We start from the raw sequence: 14,103 nt of genomic DNA, 5'->3' as shown, positions 1-14,103 counted from the left end.
ACTGGAATCATAACATACTCTTGGCAGACTCAGAGGCAGAGCCAGGCTGAGCCGGGCACTGTGAGGCAGGAAGTAAGTGAAGGGTCGAGGATACAGGTGGGGGCTGTATCGCTCCTCAGCAAGGACTCAGAAGACAGGAGCTGAATCTGGTGTCCGGGCCCTTTTGAGGCCTAGAAACGGGGACTTTACAATGAAATAACGTGCACACTGAGAAACGTGGCAACGTAACTTTACATAGGCCTGATACTCGTAGCTTTCACGAAAACTGGAAACTGGCATACTAGTGATGGACACAACTGTAATTGCGTCTTTAATCAAACATGGGGGATACATATGCATATTTAATCATGCACACATAACATAAGATGGAGGACACGTAGGGACACAGAACATGGCAAAATTTACTTTTCCACATTCCCTCCTTGTCACTACGTTTCCATCAGGAAACATCAATATTCATGATACCATCTATCATTTCATACAGTATCATTTGCTCGTCTCGAATTTTCTTGGAACGGGATTTAGGACGGGACTCGGGACTAGGAATACAAGATGTAGCACAAATGCCGCAAATCGCAGGGCCACATTGTAAACAGAGGCAGCAACTGAATATGATCGCTACTGCAATACCCAGAAATGACAATACTTTCCATCCCCAGGCGGAAATTGTATTCCAGAACCAACCGGACCATGTCCAGGTGCCTGGATCTTGGTGTAACATATGGGCAATATTATGGAGTCTGGTAATAGCTGAATAAACAGACGGCGCGTTATTAGGAATGAAAATGCAGCAACTAGATCCGATGACTCTACATGCCCCGCCCCTATCGGCCAGTATGACGTCAAGGACGAGACGATTCTGGAGCACGACAATTCTCATAAAGGATTGCTCTTCGGTTAAGTTACCTAGAGCAGAAGTAGTCTCGATCACTACTGCTTCAAGGGTTCTGGTTAATCTACGTATCAGTTTACTATTTACAACAGTACCTAAGTAGGGGAAGACACCTTTATTGATATCTATGTATTGTTCTAGAGCAGTTTCAGTATAATCGACGATCGGGAGATTTCTCTTGTGTCTAGTATGTACTAGGTGGGAATTCCTATGATAGTCAGGTGGGGCTAAGAAAACTGGTGGCAGTAGGAAGGCAATGTAACATGTACCATCCCAATCAAGGGGCAGACGAACATATGCGATCTGACCACAAACAAAATAAGAATGACGTGAAGCTTTGAAAATAGATTTCCCACTATCACTATACTTGACAATAGTAGTACAATCACTATGGCCTACATGTACGGAACCATTATTTCGGACACATAATTCACCTTTGACTGGTAGTACTGACATGGCAGGTAAGTCTGGAGTAGAATCAGACTGAACATTCAGGACCATAAAATTCGAAGAATAATTACCCAAATTATAAACTTCATTTTCTAGATCTAACCCTGTTCTGTGGGGAAGACCTTGCTTGTCTGGGAAACATGTACTGTTAAGTAAAGACATATCTGTTGAGGATGACGTTAACGTGGACCATGCTCCACACGAACCATTATGTGAAAATGGATAAGGAAAGAGTGGCAGAACTCCCTTCGATGTCTGGAAAGGGGGGAGTCGACCACACACCCAACAATTTGTGGCATTGCTGGTCTGGTGTGAGTAATGTAACATGCGGATAAAAGAATTATTACGCATAGCAAGACGATAAGAGAGTTCATGAGGAGGCAGATCACTAAACGTGTGCTCTACTGTAACATTAGCAGACTTATTTACATGAGAAACTGAAAAACACAAATAAAATGCATAACTGGTGCAGGAAATCATAATGCTAAAATATAGCAGAAAACATAAAATAATAGTGCAACTTCTAGAGTTCTCACTAACTCTCTCTCTGTGGGGGTCTATTATATACATGTCAGAAACCGGTCTAACCGTTTCACCTAGGGGAGGACTTAGACAATCAAACTGGCTGACTTATTTTACTAGACCTTAGTTTAAGCTTATACTCCTGCTGCGGAGTTTTCTCTAACAGGGAAGGGTTCGTAGCAATGTCTTTTGCGGGACAGTCCTTAAGAATAGTACTTTGGCAGTTTTTAGAATCCTCGGAAATGTTCTTTGAAACAGGTTTCAGTCCATAAAACTTTTTTATATGCGACAGATGCACCCAGCCTTTTCTCCCCTCCAACTTCACGGCTGTACGGGTGGTTAGGAGGACCAGTCGGGGTTCTTTCCAGCGAGGCTCCAGCGGACTTGAACGATCAAAGTTCCTGACAAGAACCATGGATCCGGGAACGATTTCATGCGGTGCCACGTCGGTATTGTCTGGAAAGGCGGCAGCAACCTGTGAACGACAAGAGTTGAGGGCAGACATCAAGGAAGCTAGGTAATCTGTCAGCATATTACTTGAAACATCGGTAATACTTCGAGGTCTAGGTGTACCCCACATGTTAGGGGGGCGGCCGAATACGACCTCATAAGGGGACAGACCTGATCTGGAATGTGCGACCATGCGCATATAAAACAAGGCAACTGGCAGAGCTACTAGCCAGTCCACACCTTTCTCTTTACATACTTTTGCAATTCGGATTTTCAGGGTCTGGTTATGTCTCTCTACGAGACCGGCTGCTTCTGGATGGCGTACACAATGGAACTTCCACTGGTACCCTAACAACAGGGAAATATGTTTCATAAGCTCCGATGAGAATGGCTGGCCGTTATCAGAATATACGACTCTTGGGAGTCCGTAGCGGGGGAAGAATTCACGAACCAACTGCTTGGCAGTGGTCGCGGCTGTGTAATCTGGGACTGGATATGCTTCTGTCCACCTGGACAAAGCGCATACAACTACGAGGACATACTTGAAACCTCGACATTGCTCCATCTGAATATAATCCATCTGGAGGACTTCAAAAGGGTGGTCAGGGGGCTGGAATCCACCTTGTTCCACCGGGACACTTTTACCTGGATTAAACTGACAACATATCATACAGGTACGGACTTTCTGCTTGGCTGCAGCTCGTAAATGCTTGTTGAACCAAATGGTCTGGATACTATCTAACATAGCTTTTTCTCCTAAATGTGCTGGACTATGTGCGGTATTGATAATGACTTGAACCATAGAGTCGGGGAGAAACCATGTGGCTTTACCCTTCGTTACCCATCCCTGATCTGTCTGGACCCCTCCTTGTTCGGACCATTTCTTGATTTCATCGGGAGTAGCATGTAACTGGATATCTATGACATCTTGAGTGGGGTCCTTAACTGTCATACAGGTAGTTGGATCTGGAGTGTGTGTCGGTGTCTTATTAACTGGAATGTCTGGTGTCTGAGCTGTAAGCTTGGCTATGCGATCTGCTAGATCATTACCTTGAGAAATAGTGTCAGTAACTTTCGTATGTGCTTTGCATTTCATGATAGCAATAGATGTCGGTAAGTGTATGGCATCTAACAGAGCTTGAATAAGGAGACCATGCTGAATCTTGGTTCCATGAGAAGTCATGAAACCTCTCTCCTGCCAGAGCACTCCGAAGTCGTGTACGACTCCAAATGCGTAACGTGAATCTGTGTAAACATTAACTTTCAGGTTCTTGGCGTGTATGCAGGCTTGAGTCAGAGCGACTAGCTCTGCTGCTTGAGCAGACAAGGTGTCAATACGGTGTGTTTCAATAACTTCAGTGTCTGTAGTCACTGCATACGCGGCTACTAGTTCTCCTGTACTTGTTCTCATACATGAACCATCCACATAAAGTGTCAGGTCGGGATCTGGTAATGGAATATCTGTCAAGTCTTGTCTTGGCTTAGTCATAGTGTTAACTACTTCCACACAGTCATGTGTGGCAGGATTTGAAGTAACTGACGGTAACAGTGTGGCAGGATTTAAAACGTTGCAGCGTCTGATTTCTATGTGTGGCTGGAACAGTGTCAATTCATAACCTGTTAAACGTGCAATTGTCAAGTGCTGAGTCTGTGTTCGGTTTAAAAGAACTTCCACGGAGTGTGGGACTTGTACTGTCAAGGAATGTCCTAATACTATGGAATCACTTTGTCTGATAGCTAGTGCTGTGGCTGCAACTGACTTGAGGCACGCAGGCAGCGCCTGGGCTACAGGATCTAATGTGCTCGAAAAATAAGCACAGGGCTTGTATTGTCCTGCTTGATCTTGTGTGAGAACAGATAATGCTGTACCTTCGCGTTCAGTGACAAAAAGCGTAAAAGGCTTACTGTAGTTCGGTGTAGCAAGAACTGGAGCTTGGCATAAGGCTTTCTTTAATTCATTGAAACTAAGTGTATGTTCAGATGTCCAAGGGAGGACAGTCGATACGGCTGCCTCCTGTGTCGTTAACTGTATCAGTGGCTTAGCTAGAAATGCATACTGAGGAATCCATTGTCTGCAGTAAGAAGTAAGGCCGATAAAAGCACGTACCTCCTTCTGGGTCTTGGGCTGAGGAAGACTCGCTATTAACTGGATACGGTCAGGTGTCAACTGCCTACCCCTCTTGGACAGTAAGTGGCCTAAATAGATCACTTGCTGGACACAGAATTGAAGCTTCGAAGGGGACACCTTGTGCCCCATCTCGGCTAGGAAATACAAGACTGTAAGGGATGCTCGCTCGCAAGCACGTTCAGAACGGGCTGTGATCAGTAGATCATCGACATATTGGAGCAGGGCAGGTCAGTTGGCATGTGAATATTGTCTAGTTGTCTCTTAAGTGCTTGACTGTAAATACTAGGACTTTCTGTGAAACCTTGAGGAGCGCGTGTGAACATATAGCTCCTTCCATTTAAACAAAATCCGAAAAGGAACTGGCTGTCTGGATGAATGGGGACACTAAAAAATGCGTTCTTGAGGTCTATGACTGAAAAAAATGAGGCTTCAGAATCAATGGCTGTCAATAGGGAAGAGATATCTGGGACAACTGGGTACTGGGGAATAATACATTTGTTAAGCTCTCGGAGGTCAATCACTAATCGATATACTGGGGGTGCATTTGGATCAGTACGTTTCATGACTGGAATGATCGGAGAATTACATACATTGGAGTCAGTTTCTACAACCACTCCTTGAGCCATGAGCTCGTCAATAATTTTGGATAAGGCTGCTACAGCCTCAGGTGGCAATCTGTACTGTCTGATTCGTGGTAACACTACACCTGGCTTGAGAGTCACACGATGGGGTGTGATTTGCATGAAGCCAACATCAGTTGGACCTTGTGCCCATAGATGCTGCGGAACATTAGACAATCTCGGATCGAAATCTCGTAATACATAGTGACCCTTGAAGTCACGTAGGAACAGTCGTATTCCCTCTGGGGAACAGCAAATAACTGCACCTAATTCTTTCAGTGTTTTAATACCTAACAAATTTTCTGGACATGACTTCGTAAGTAACAGATCAGTAGTGCGGGACAATGGACCTACTTCTAGAGTAACTGGCTTAGATATCTCATTTACAATAGGCTTTCCTGAAAATCCAAGGGAAACATTTCTAGAGCCTGAGAGCGGAGCCCCTGGAACTTCGGCGTGACTGATGGTGGTCCTACTTGCCCCTGTATCAATCAAAAACTTTCTGTCTTTCCCTAATACTTGACTATGAACATAGGGACCCTCTTGATCTACAGGTATCTCGATGAGAGGCAAGCCTACCTCCCTCTCTAGGCTGTTTCATGAATATGGCTGATACTCTGGATACTCGGACTGTGCATACTGGTACATCTGCTGTGTAACATGCTGTGTTGCAGCAATAGGCTGCGGTGCTGGAACTGTCTGTTGTGCATTCTGTGGCTGAGAAGTCTGTGAAACTTGTTCTTGTCTAGGCGGACGTGGTCTTTCTTTAGTCTTACCAGTAGCTATGTTGTGTTTCAGAACTGCACACTCGTTTATATAATGACCTGGCTGTTTACAATAATTGCAGGTCCCTTTAACGGGAACTGCAGAATGACTGGCTTGATTCGTACCCCTCTTCTGACTGTCTTGAGGAACAGATTGTGCAACTAGTACTTTCATTTTCGTGTCTTTCATACGTTTCCTTTCGTGATCTTGTTCTTCCCTGATTCTATTCTGGTGGTATTGAAGCATCTGTAACATCTGGGACGGGGTATTAGCTTGCCAGGTACTTTCGACTTTCAAAACTCGATTCTTAACTTGTGGACTTGAATTCTCGACTAATTTAGTAACAAAAAGATGAGGGTATGACTCGATACTTGTCTTGAGGCCACTGTTGATACTAAAGCATTTCTCGAATCTAGAATAAAAATCACTAGTGTCTTCGTCTTGTTTCTGTTTACAGGCTGAGATTGCATCCCAGTCTTCCTTTTTAGTGGCTAATAATCTTGGCAAAACTTGTATTAACAATTCTGGTAATTCTTTACATTTCTCTCCAAGACCGGTACCTGGTACTCGTATCTTATCTTCAGCTTCGAGAACTGCCCATTCGATCTTTTTCTCTCCCACCTCCCAATCTTTTTCCTTGAGTTTCTCGTATACCCCTGCGGGCAACAGGACCTTTAACATTTTAATAATATCTGGATACGTGTATTCTCCCATACGGAGCATGTCTTTTAATTCTCGGTGGAACCCTGCTGGATCTTTGTCATGACAGGGAATTAATTTCTTCATCTCTAAGAGTTCCATCTTTGTAATCGGAGTGTAAACAAACACTCGTTGCATTTCACCATCTGTTGTCCTAACTGGGTGTACTTCTCGTAACGGATTCTGTCTGTCTATGTAAAACGGTTTACTTTCTGGAGGTGAGACATGAACAAAATGCGGGTTCAAAAACGTTCTATATTTGTGGCGCTGTTCTAAAATAACACTAATTAAATTGGTACCTAGACCTTTCCATCTATACTGGAGTAACTCGTTCAGGACATCGTGTAACGGACCTGGATCAGAATGTTGACCCTCATACAGAGTAATGAGGTGCTGGATCATATACATACCCACCAGTCGTTGCTCGGCTGGGGGCAGTTTCAGGAACATTTGTGCCACTATTTCGTCTGGAAAAGTGGTAGAATCAGTAATCCATCGGACTGCTGATCGGGCTAGTTCTTGTTCATGCATAGTACTTAACTCACTGTAACCGATTCGTGATTTCAGAATGTGATCGGTAGCTTGAAATACTTGTTCCAGAGAACCTTGTTCTGGTGCTGGATGATGTAAAACTGACTTGTGTTCTAGGCGCAAATGGCGATCTGGAAATCTAGATTTTCCTACATACGCTATTCTAGTGGGATTCTCGTCGTCTACCTCTTCGGTAGAGTCATTTTCTTTCTCGCTTACTTGTGCTGCTTTACGTTGTTCGTGTAACTTTAGTATTTCCTTACGAATTTTCTTGTACATACTCTCTATACTACTGATAGTCTTGTGTTTACCCTCGGCTATATTATCACTCCACCTTGTCAGGATTTTCATTTCGGCCGGATCTTTAGTCGGGGAATCTTGTTCTCTTATTAGACAATTAATCAGAAACTTTAATAACATGAGCTGGATCTCAGCTTTCCTTTGAGACATGGCTTCGCCAATACTTTCTGGATCATCCCCTGTACGGATGAAACGATATATTCTGTCTAGATCTCCTTTCATATCTGGTAGGGTGTCCAAATACCCGGTCACCCGTCTTACACGGATGGAATATATTACTGTACTATCATCACCTGCAACTGGATCATAGCGGCATTCAGTGAGAGCTCGTCGGATGTCTGCAACGGACTTATATTTGGGCGTACGCTGTAACGCACATTCATGTAACTCGGCCAACGTTCTACGTTGGTGCGGTGGTGGGGTACCAGGAGGACCTCCTCCTGCGGCCCCTAAACCGGAATCGTCGACTGATACTCTTCGTGCTGGCAGAGTGGGAAATTGTAATGTTGACTGGACCGGGGGTACCGTAGCGGGTACTCCGGTGACTGGAGGAGCAGGATTTACATTATTTACAGGAGCTGGCGGAACAGGATTTGCATATTCTGGGACTGTGTCGTCCAAATAGGACGAAATAAAAATATCAGCTGCGGTCGGTTTGTGACGTAGCTTAGTCGGAACTAATGGTGGCGGACAATTTCTGGATGCCTCCGGGGTCGCTTTTGGCAAGCCCTCGGCAAGAAGAGGGTACATACCCTTAATAAGGGCATGCCTCTGTCTGTCTGACTGTTCGGTTTTAACTTGTTCACCTATCTCGATTAATTCCTTTTCTTGGGCTCGTTCTAAGGATTCTCTACTTAGTTCTGACTTTCTGATTTCTTTTTCGGTTCTTCTATGAGATTCTTTGCGCCATAACTCGATGGCATCTTTCTGTGACTGTCTGGCTTTCTTTTTCCATAATGCTTCTTCTACTCTCATGATGCACTCGGCATCCCACGTACCTGATACGGGCCATCTATACTTTTCTTCTAATTTCTTGGTATACTCTACCCATAAATCTAGATATAATATGGCACTTATGCCATGCTTCTGATACATAAAATGACCTGGACTGTCCCTAGGCGGGACAGGAACTGCTGCTTCTAGCAGACCTTTTCTGGTTTTTAACTGACGTAATTTCGAGAATAAAGGCATGACTGAACTGTAATCTAGACACAATACAATACACAACGAACACGATAACTACACCACTTTCATACCACGACATTAAAAATACATGAAGAACATTTAAAATAACAGTTCGAACAGAATACTACCTGGAATACTGAAAACAGAATACATGAATTTTCTCGAGAACAGAACTGACTAGAACAGAAACTAGATGCACTGCTGAAACAGTACGAAACTTACCGGTCTCATAAAGAGACACGTCAGGACCCGCATCCACCGAAGTGGACACTTCGTTTTGGGTCTGTGTACCACCAACCCACGGACCAGAGTCAATTAGACTGACCCTGTCTAGATACTACCCCAGCAATGGTACTCACCGGGCAGCAAGAACGGAAGGCCTCGGACTGGACTGGACTGCTTCGACGCCGGACGGACGAACTTCGGACTTCTGTTACGGGTGGGCCTCCGGATACCTCGGACCTTGGACTCTCGGCTTGGGCTCTGGTCGGGACTCGCCGCGTTCCTCCACCGCCTCGTCTGGATGCTGGACCGCCACCTCCGTCTCCTCCGTGGGCCTGAGGGATACTTGAAGCAGAAATATCTGCACGTGCACGGTATGGTTCCGTCACGGCTGCAGAGGGTCAGGGGGCCGGCGTGGCTTCACCGGCGCGTGGGGAAAGGGCAAGTCCCTGTTCGGGCGCCATTATGTGGTATATAAATAAATAATACCGGATCTAGGTTTGTCTGGACATAGCAATAACAGATAGCTCAATAAATAAGAGTCAAGATTCGAGGTAGTAGGAGTTTGCAGGTTTAATACAGCATAAAGGACAGGAACAGGACAACCTGCACGGACAAGATCTGGGATGAGCGCGCTCCAGGATAGGACAGGAAGGAAGGATGGGTGGATAACTTTAATAACAAATGCATAACATATATATACTAAAACAGTTACATTACAGTGAATTACAGTAGGCGGAGCAGTGGGTGTGGTCAATAGCAGTCGCGAAAGATAAGGCATAAAAGTGGGTGTAACAGGGGCGTATACATAGACATGTGATGTAAACGTAACAGAATATGTCATAAATGGGGCGGAAACATGGAGGGGGCTACCTAAGGAGCCGGGACCTCTAACCTAATGGTGCGCGCAAACTGACAATGACGTGTTACTAGGAGAAGCTGGGGGCTATGAACTCTGTGCTAGGAGCAGAGACTGAAGTCTGGAGAGTCAGGGCGACATGTACCTAAACAGTATCTAGTATCTGATGTTTAGAGAACATGCTGATAGAATCCAAAAGTTATCGGGGTAAAGGCTAACAGACTCTAAGAATGGTGCATGCATTATTCTACATGTAGTGCGTGTTGAGGAATATTAAATGACCATTAAATGCAGTATTTCTCTTACATGGAGACGTAAAGGCTAGACAATGACGGAAACTATTGATGCGATTCAGTAGCTTAGGAATGCAGAGAAGGAGGGCTGGACTGATAACTGGAATCATAACATACTCTTGGCAGACTCAGAGGCAGAGCCAGGCTGAGCCGGGCACTGTGAGGCAGGAAGTAAGTGAAGGGTCGAGGATACAGGTGGGGGCTGTATCGCTCCTCAGCAAGGACTCAGAAGACAGGAGCTGAATCTGGTGTCCGGGCCCTTTTGAGGCCTAGAAACGGGGACTTTACAATGAAATAACGTGCACACTGAGAAACGTGGCAACGTAACTTTACATAGGCCTGATACTCGTAGCTTTCACGAAAACTGGAAACTGGCATACTAGTGATGGACACAACTGTAATTGCGTCTTTAATCAAACATGGGGGATACATATGCATATTTAATCATGCACACATAACATAAGATGGAGGACACGTAGGGACACAGAACATGGCAAAATTTACTTTTCCACACCCTCGCCTCAAATACCGGGCGTTCCAGTCCCATAAAGTAGTCTAGTCCAGCCTTCCATGCACACAGGGGGGGGGGGCTCGCTCTCCCTTCCACGCTCAGGCAAGGTCTCTTTTGGCAACTACAAGCCCCAACAATAATAGGTGACGTTTATATATATTTCCACCTACACCCTCCAAGACATGGAGCAACCCTAAGCGAGGGGTGCGGGGAAGTTCCCATCCCAATACCTCTGACAAGCAACTCCAAACGCCGCACCAGAAATTGACCAGCCCTTCACATGACCACACAGTGTGCAGCAGCGTACCTGTTGCAGCCCCACAGCGCAGACACTCCGGAGACCCAATCAGTCCCGCCTTCCACAGCCGCTCTCAAGTATAGTATGCCCTGTGTAAGTACTTGAATTGAATTAGCCTAAGTCGTATGGCAATGGCAGCCCCTCGCTGGGACTCCAGGGCCTCCCTCCAATCCTCCTCATCCAGGGGACCAACATCTCCCTCCCAGACCTCCTTAAGTGGAAGGAGGGTGGTTGAGCAGTGAGTAACCAGTGTTTGATATATTCGGGACACCTTCTTATCTCCAAGGTCACCCATGAATACCTTCGCTTCAACTGGGCTAAATTCCGGGAGGGACTCCAAATTAGTGAGGCTAGATGCTAATGCATGGCGAAACTGCAGGTATCGAAAGAATTGGGTCTTGGGCATGTGGAACTCGGTGCAGAGCTCCTGGAACGATTTGAGGGTGACCCCGGTCAACACATGACCCAGCGACGAGATCCCAATTGCGTCCCAGCCCTCGAATCCCGCCAATGCGGCCAGCGCGGGTAGCCTTCCGTTTTTCCACAACGGAGTCTCTGCCGTTAATCTCCCCCACCAGCCCATGCGACGCAGTGCCTGTCTCCATACAACAAAGACAACTCGCGTGGCACACGGCAATGACCGCCTCAGCCTAGCCGAGTACAGGATCGTATGGAGGGTTTTATCCCCCATCAGCAAGCGTTCCAGGGCATATGCCGGGTCTCCCCTGTCTCCATACCACCATTCATTGAGTACCAGTAGCTGGGAGGCCTGATAATAGGATAATAGGTCTGACGTGGCCAAACCACCACAGTATGTGGACAGGAAGCATGTCCGCAGCACCACCCTGGCAGCGCCCCCAGCCCACAGGAAACGGCCTAATACGGAGTTGACCTGCCGAAACCACCGGGGTTAATTGGATGTGGGTAGCTTTGCAGCTGGTACAAGAGGCGCGGGAGCGCAACCATTTTGAAGATCGCGGACCTACCGAAAATAGTCAGGGGCATCCGGGACCACGTTTTCACATCGGTCTGGACCCTCTCCCATACTGGCACTATGTTACGTTCCCAAGCAATATCCACAGATTCGGTGAGGAACACCCCCAGGTACTTCAAACCTCCGGCCGCCACCTGCAACGCTGATGCCCAGGGATCCGCTGCGGTCCCGCCACCCAGCACCCACAGAGTGGACTTGCGCGGGTTTAGACAAAGGCCCGATACCTCCCCAAATACACGCATAATTTCCAGGACTCGGGCCCCCGATCTGTGTAAATCAGTAAGAAAGAAGAGGACGTCATATAATGCAATTCTATCGGTGAGGTTCCCACTCCACTCAAAGCCCCGCATCTGTGCGTCAATGCGCACCCAAGAGGCCAGAGGCTCCATGGCTAGTGCAAATAAGTATGGGGAGAGTGGACACCCCTGACGGGTCCCCCGGCCAATCCGAAACTCTTCCGAGACCGCCCCGGAGACACGCACCGAAGCAGTGATATCTGTATATAGCAATTTGATGTAGGAAATAAACACCGGGCCCAGATTGAGACGGGGCAGGAGCGCAAATAAATACGTCCAACTAACTGAGTCAAACGCTCTATCAATGTCCGCTAGCAGCAGAGCTGCCCGCCTCCCCGTGGCTCCCGTGGCATCAACTGCCGCCTGCGCTCGTCGGATGTTGTGCCGCGTCGCCCTATGTGGCATGAAGCCGGCCTGGTCGGGGTGGACCAGGTCTGTCACATATGGGAGTAGCCGGTTCGCCAATGCCTTAGCCAGTATTTTAGCCTCTATGTTGAGCAGAGATATCGGGCGATAAGATTCATGTCTGTCCGGGGGTCTGCCCAGCTTCTGAAAGACCACAACTTCGGCATGGCGCCAGCCAGGTGGCAACCTACCCCGTGTTCGCGCCGCTTCTAATGCATTCCGGTAGTGGGACCCCAATTGGAGCTGGAATTTCCTATAAAATTCACTCTGGAAGCCACTTGGCCCAGGGGCCTTTCCGGTGTTGAGCTGTCCCAGTGCGTCTCCTAGCTCCTCCGCCGTAAGGGGAAGGTCCAGTGCTGTTTTGGTCTCATCCGAGACCGCCCTTGGCGGCAAGTCATCGATAAATTTTGCGACTTCATCTGCCGATAGGCTATCCTGCGGGGCATATTGCGCCGTGAAGTAGCGGGCGAAGCTCGCTGCCAGCTTAACCGGGTCTGTAATCGCCACTCCGTCCTCAGCCGTGAGGCCCGGAAGCGTAAGTGGCTGGAACGTACGTTGACACAGCCTATGGAGCATCGTACTGGACTTATCCCCCGACTGATATACTCTACTCCGTGTGGCTAGCCACGCTTGTCTAGCCTCATCGAGTAACACAGATGCATAGGACTGTTGCGCCTGTAGGAGCAACCTTACTGCAATCTCGTCTCCCCCTCCCCGGCACCGCAGTTCCAAGGAGTCCACTAGCGCGGCTGCCTCAGTGATAGCTTCCCGGCGTCGTCGACGGGCTGCCGCACACCACGCGATGTCCACACCTCGTATGGTGGGCTTCATCGCTTCCCAAACTACTACTGCGTCTCCATCATTCACTAGGTTTTCCTGCCAGTAATGGGCTATCGCACCCCGGAGATGCCGGACGTAGTCGGGCTGCTGAAGGTGCCACGAGGACATCCTCCACCGGAACGGTTGCCGTGTCTTAAGCAGGTCGACCCTGACTACCACTGGGGAGTGGTCAGACAACCCTCTCGGCAAAATCCCCGCCTCCTGTACTCTATTCAGGTACACACTGGGCATAAATACATAGTCTAGCCTTGAGAAGGAGCCATGCACCGCAGAAACATACGTGTACTCTCGTGCCCTGGGATGCATATGTCGCCACACATCCACCCAGCCCATCCCCTCCACCATCGCATTCAACCGGGTAGGGGGGGCAGCCGTTAGCGTCCCCCGCAGTCGCTGACGGTCCATACACACATCCATCACTTCGTTCCAATCGCCCCCCAACACTGCCATGGACTCTGGGATGTCCTCCCATACCGCAAACAGCCTCTCAGACAAAGACCACTGCAGGGGGGGAGGGGCGTAGACACTACCAAAAACCACTGGTTCAGTACCCACCATACCTTTGATAAAAATGTAGCGACCCTGTGGATCTGCCCACTGTTTCTCATGAACATAGGCCAACCGGCGATGTACCAAGACAGCAACCCCTCTGGACCCCCTAGCAAACCCGGCATGAAAGACTTGTTGGTAGCCAAACCTCTGTAAACTAAGCACTTTTGTTCCCAGCAATAATAACACATCTGCAGCTTCCCTCTTCCCCCATCGCAAAATCGCCCCTCGTTTGATCTTGTCGAGCATCCCCCTGACATTCCAGGTTACTACACACATGGACTCACTAGGGAG

This window comes from Lissotriton helveticus, chromosome 4_1 (genome assembly GCF_964261635.1).
Source record: "Lissotriton helveticus chromosome 4_1, aLisHel1.1, whole genome shotgun sequence".
In the NCBI taxonomy this organism is placed as follows: Eukaryota; Metazoa; Chordata; class Amphibia; order Caudata; family Salamandridae; genus Lissotriton; species Lissotriton helveticus.
Note: the sequence above shows the minus strand (reverse complement) of the source record.